At 47.1% G+C, this 6,472-nt stretch overlaps 1 protein-coding gene across 2 annotated transcripts in view; it reads left to right on the forward strand.

Annotated features, from left to right (window-relative positions):
* NPPB (natriuretic peptide B) overlaps positions 1 to 6,472 on the forward strand; it is a 28,944-nt gene that overhangs the window by 663 nt on the left and 21,809 nt on the right. The window lies entirely within an intron of this gene.

Below are 6,472 nucleotides of genomic sequence, written 5' to 3' on the forward strand. Positions count from 1 at the left end.
CCGGGCCGGGGGGGGGGGGGGGGGGGGGGGGCGGGGGCGGCCCCCCCCCCGGGCCGCTCGCCGCGCCCCCCCCCCCCCCCCCCCCCCGCTGCTCCGAGGCCTGCAGCCCTTTGCTCGGACCTGAGCCGGTCGTGCCACGGCTCTGCTCCTGCCGCGCAGCCCCGCCACCCTTCCCGCGGGCTCCCCACCTGCCCTGCCGCCACCCGTCCGTCGTCCTCGCCTGCTCGCCGCAGCCCTTAGATTTCAGCAGAATAAATCACTTTGTCATGTGCTGTGTGCCCTTGGGCAGCTACTTCTCTTCCCTGAGCCTCAGTCTTCTCATCTGCGTTGAAAATGCCTGTTTCACAGGCCTGATGTGGGGATTACGTGAGAAAAGTCATCCACAGCGCCCAGCAGAGTCCTTCAGTAAGTGGCAGGTGTGACTGTGGTTCCGGGGAGGCTTTCTCTGACTCCATCTGCCCACTTCCACCCGGAAGACCTCTGCTCAGTCCTCCCCCACCCAACTTGCTCTCAAACTCCCCCTCCTCCCCCCGCCAAGCTGCGTGGGCCTGTCCCCCTCTCTGGAGAGACAGACCTTAAACTCAAGCAGGCAGCGCCCATTGGCCTTCTCACCTGGTCTACCTGTTTTCATCTGCGCTGCCCCTACTGCCAGAAAAATATCTCCCCAGCCCCGATTTGCCCTCCAGGGCTTCTGCATAGGCACCCAGCAAACCCAGTCTTAATGGTTCACCTCTCCTCATCAACTGCTAATGTATGGCACTCTCTGTTCTTCTCCAGACCACCTGCTGCTCCAGGGTCCTGACTGCTCCCTTCTGCTCTCCTTTCTCATGCTGTCCATCCCTTGCCTCTCTCCTATGTAAATTCCACCCTTCCCCTGAGGCCCAGCTCACAGGCCTCCTCCTCCAGGAAGCCATCCTGGGCACTCTAGCGGAGGTGTTCTTTTTCATGACCCATGTTTGGCATGGAGCATCTGCTTCCTGGCATTCTTGGGACTTCCCTGCTGTGTTCTGTCTCCCCACAGAGGGAGACAGAGGCCATGTCTTTTTCATCTTGGATCCTGGGAACTGAGCATGTGCCCCACACAGAGTAGGAACCCATGAGCAGGGTTTGCAGCTGACACCTTGCTGATAAAGCCCATTATTACCCCCGACCTTGTTCTGCACTCTGAGATGATGAACCCCTGGCAGATGTCCAAGGTTTATATCCTCTGTATCACTCTTATCACAAAGCCTGGCCCTCCTTTTGTGACCTCCTTGTTGGGAAAACTCTGGGAGACTCTGCCCACCTCCTCCCACTCTTTTTCCCCCTTGTCCCTTCTCTCAGGAAGTGGACTTTTTCTAGGGGCGCCTCTTTGGCTCGGTTGGTAGAGCACGCAACTCTTGATCTTGGGGTTGGGTGTCGAGATTGCTTAAATAAATAAGCTTGAAAAAAAAAAAAGGAAGTAGACAGATACTTCTCCTCCCAGAAGTTGATGGGCTGGGCAGTAAATGAGTTGGTCAGCATGGAGTTTCTCCCTCTGTCAAGGCAAAGGGAAGATGAAAACATATGGGCTCCTTGGGATCAAGCACTACAGGGTCCAGAACGACAGCCCAAGCCCAGATTCAAGCCCCTCAGGGGCACCCAGTCCCTGGTCAGCAAGTAGGGAGGTGGGGTAGGGTTGGCTCAGAAGGATGTTGGGCTAAAAGCAACTGCTACCAAGAAAGGAGTAGAGAGTGGGGAGGAAGGGAAGCTCCTTTTGACAATAGAGTGGGGGAAGGGGCAGTGTCCCTACAAAGCATAGTCTAACCCTGGTGGGCCATGGGGAGGATTGTACCGCAGTGCGCAGTGCGTCTCCAACCTTCACCTGCATGCAGACTGCCTAGGGAGCTGGCTCATGTGCGCATTCTGATTCAGTAATTCCTGGGTTGGGCCCAGATTCTGCATTTGAGAGAGAGAGCGCACAAGCAGGGGAGGGGCAGAGGGAGAAGCAGGCTCCTGGCTGAGCAGGGAGCCCGATGCAGGGCTCGATCCCAGGACCCTTGGGATCATGACCTGAGCTGAAGGCAGACACTTAACCGACTGAGTCACCCAGGCGCCCCCAGATTCTGCATTTCTATCATGCTCCCAGGTGATGCTGCTGGTCCATGGGCCACATTTTGAGCACGGCATTGTAGCGGGACTGTCTGCAGGCCACTTCCTTTCCTTCCGCCCAGCCCTGTTCTTCCATCTAGATGCCCACCCTGTCTGCCCCCCGGAGAGACCCTCAGCTTGTTTTGCTAGAGGGGATGCTTTTTAAAATTTCATTAAAGGCAAACTGTTTAGGGCACCTGGGTGGCTCAGTGGGTTAAGCGGCTGCCTTCGGCTCAGGTTATGATCCCAGGGTCCTGGGATCGAGCCCCGCATTGGGCTCCCTGCTCCGTGGGGAACCTGCTTCTCCCTCTCCCTCTGCCTGCCGCTCCCCCTGCTTGTGCTCGTGCTCTCTCTCTCTCAAATAAATAAATAAATAAATAAATAAAATCTTTAAAAAAAAGGCAACTGTTTAAAAACAAAAGTAATGGTTTGTATTTGGTATATGTGCTGCCAAAGAGAGCATGTAATGGTTTGTATTTTGGAGTTTATAACATAGAAGTGAAATATACAACATTAATAAAGAAGGAGGTTAAACGGAATGATGTGTTTTAAAGTATTTACCCTTTACTTGAAGTGGTAAAATATTGATTCTAGGTACACTCTGGAAAGTTAATGACACATATTATAATCCTTAGAGCAAGATAAAAATGTATAGTTTAAAAAACTAATAAAAGGAATAAAATGGAATATCAGATTATTCAATTAGCTTAAAAGAATTCAGCAAAAGAGGGGCACCTGGGTGGCTCAGTCGTTAAGCGTCTGCCTTCAGGTCAGGTCATGGTCCCAGGGTCCTGGGATCGAGCCCCGCATTGGGCTCCCTGCTCCGCGGGAAGCCTGCTTCTCCCTCTCCCACTCCCCCTGCTTGTGTTCCCTCTCTCGCTGTCTCTCTCTCTGTCAAATAAATAAATAAAATCTTAAAAAAAAAAAAGAATTCAGCAAAAGAGGAACAAAGAAGAAGAGAGGATAAATAGAAAACACATAGCAAGATGATGGACTTAAACCCAACAGTATAAGTAATTAGATTAAATCTAAATGAATTCAGTGGTGCCTGGGTGGCTCAGTTGTTAAGCGTCTGCCTTCGGCTCAGGTCATGATCCCAGAGTCCTGGGATCGAGCCCCGCATTGGGCTCCCTGCTCCGTGGGAAGCCTGCTTCTCCCTCTCCCACTCCCCTGCTTGTGTTCCCTCTCTCGCTGTGTCTCTCTCTGTCAAAGAAATAAATAAAATCTTAAAAAAAAAAAAATCTAAATGAATTCAAGGCCAGAGGTTATCCAATAGCAAGACTCAACGATATGCTGCTATACTCAATACACTTGAAATATAAAGACACAAATAGGTTGAAGCTAAAAGGATGAAAAATTATGCACCAGTAAGCATTGTAAGGCTTGTGCCATTGTACTAATATCAAACAATGTAGATGTTAAGACAAGGCATATTGCCAGAGATAAATAAGGACATTCTATGATGATAAAAGGGTCAATGCATTGGGGAGACGTAACAATCCTAAATGATTAGTCACAGAGTCTCAAGGTGTAATGAAGCACAAAGTGACAAAATCAAAGAGAGAACACTAAAATCTTACAGATCATGTTGTCTGACCACGAGAGAATTAAATTAGAAATAAAAAACCTTAAGTTATCTAGAAAAGCCCTAAACATTTGATAATTAAACAACACCCTTCTAAATTAATCCGTGGTCCAAGGAGAAATCAAAAGGGAAATTAGGAGCTATTTTAAACTCAATGGTAATAAAAGCTAACACATAAAAAATAGTGGGATGTGGCTAATGTCCTTAGAAGGGAGTTTATAGCTTCAAATGAAAGATTTAAAAATAAATATTCTAAGCTTCCACTTTATGAAGCTGGAAAAAGAAGTGCAAATTAACCCCAAAGTAGGGATTAAGATGGGTCATAAACCTAAACATAAAAGCTATGATCATAAAGCTTCTAGATGAAAACATAGGAGAATATCTTCATGACTGTGGGGTAGGTGAAATTCACTTAGAGTGAACAGCAAAAAGCATTGCATATAAAAATAAATAGATCATTTGCATTCCACTAACAGTAAAAATTTCTGCTCATTAAGTCAGTGAAAATGAAAAAGCAAGCCACAACTAGGAGAGAACATTCCCAATCCACACATCTGGCAAAGGACTTGTATGCAGAATATATAAGGAAATCTGTAAGTTCATTAATAAAAACAGAACCTAATAAAAACTGGGCAGAAGATCTGAATGGACACCCCCCCACTCCCAGAGGATATATGAATGCCCAATAAGCACATAAAAGGTGCTCAACATCATTTCTCACTAGGAAAATAGAAATTAAAACCACAGTGAGGGGCACCTGGGTAGCTCAGTCTGTTGAGCGTCCGACTCTTGATTTCAGCTCAGGCCTTGATCTCAGCTCAGGCCTTGATCTCAAGGTTGTTAGTTCAAGCCCCGCATTGGGCTCCATGCTGGGCATGGAGCTTACTTTAAAAAAAGCAAAAAAAAAAAAAGAAAAAGAAAAACAAAAGTACAATGAAATGCTACTTCACACTCTCTAGAATAGCTAAAATTAAAAACAGTTCTCCAAATGTTGGTGAAGACATATGGTATTGGCTAAAATAAAGCTGTGTGTGCTAAAGCTTAGAATAACCTCCAGTAATTGAAGCAATATGGTATTGGTACAAGGACAGACAAATAGACAAATGAAACAAAATAGTCCAGAAATAGAGCCACATGTATAGAGTCTCCTGACGTACAACAACCACACCTCTATTAGACAACTAATGTCTTTTTTAGGAAATGGGGCTCTATCAACTGAGTATCCAAATGGAGACACCTATCTTATACCACACACACAGACCAATTTCCAAATGTGAAGGGCAAAACAAGAAGTACTCTAAAAGATAAGCTAGGAGAGCACTTTATGACCTTGAAAAAAAAAATTTTTTTTTTTAAAGATTTTATTTATTTGACAGAGAGAGACACAGCGAGAGAGGAAACACAAGCAGGGGGAGTAGCAGAGGGAGAAGCAGGCTTCCCGCTGAGCAGGGAGCCCAATGCGGGGCTCGATCCCAGGACCCTGGGATCATGACCTGAGCCGAAGGCAGATGCTTAACGACTGAGCCACCCAGGCGCCCCGTACCTTGAAAAATTTTTTAAAGAGGAGTCTAAAAACATTTTTCCATGAACGAAAAGACTATAACTTCGTTTAAAATATTAAAACGAAGGCCTGATAAGACTCCATGAAGATAGTTAAAAGATAAGATCACCAGGTGGAAAAAAGATATTTGCAAAACGTATATGGGACAAAGGATTTCTATCCAGAAAATGTGAAAGAACTACCAATCAATGAGAAAATGACAATCTACTAGAAAACCGGGAAAAATTTGAATAGACATTTCACTGAAGAGGATATCCAAATGGCCAATAAGCACGTGGAAAGTGTTCAGCATTAGCAGTCTGGCTCCAGAGGCTGCCCACTTAACCCCTCCCTGATGCTCCTCCCTTTGTGGCCTAAGCAGCAGAAGGCAGTCTACAGGACGGGGTCCTGGGGATTTCCATCTGGACAGAGGGCTGTGGATGCTGGTGCCTCCTTCTGGGTTAAAGCTTCTCACTCTCCTTCATTGGTCACAACCAGGGTCAACAAGACCATGTGTGCAGTGTGCTGGGCATAGGATTTGGCAGAAAGGGTATGCTTGATAGGTGTTGGCTGTGGGAACAACCCTGGATCTCCTCCTTTCCCTCCCTAGGGCTGAGCTGTCTCCTTGTCCCAGGTTCCCTGGGGCCGATGTAACCCCAGACCCCCTCAGCAGAGGCTGGGTGGGCGGTTAGGCTGGGAGAGGGAAGATGGGGGAGGTTTATAGTGGCAGCTGTCATGGGCTCACTAATGCTCATGATTGTTACGAAATTTTCCCGCTGATCAGAAATAGGGATGATTTTAGGCCCCAGCTGGCCCCCTCTAATCTTCCTCTTTGGACTCAAACAGCCAGGGCATTGTTCAGAAAACAGCAGAAAATTGCTTTGTTGGGGTCCCTGCCTGGCTCAGTCGGTGAAGCATGTGGCTCTTGATCCTGGGGTTGTGAGTTCGAGTCCCACATTGGGTGTAGAGTCTATGGAAGGAAGGAAGGAAGGAAGGAAGGAAGGAAGAAAAAGAAAAAGAAAGAAAGAAAGAAGAAAGAAAGAAAGAAAGAAAGAAAGAAAGAAAGAAAGAAAGAAAGAAAGAAAGAAAGAAAATTGCTTTGTTTCCATGCTATTAGCCAGCCTTCCTCCTAGCCTGGCCCTCAGCTGCAGACACACCTCTATCTATCCATCCACCCGACCGTCCAACCAATCCTTCCTTCCTTCCTTCCTTCCTTCCTTCCTTCCTTCCTTCCTTCC

This window comes from Phoca vitulina, unplaced genomic scaffold (assembly GCF_004348235.1).
Source record: "Phoca vitulina isolate PV1807 unplaced genomic scaffold, GSC_HSeal_1.0 scaffold2, whole genome shotgun sequence".
Classification (NCBI taxonomy): domain Eukaryota; kingdom Metazoa; phylum Chordata; class Mammalia; order Carnivora; family Phocidae; genus Phoca; species Phoca vitulina.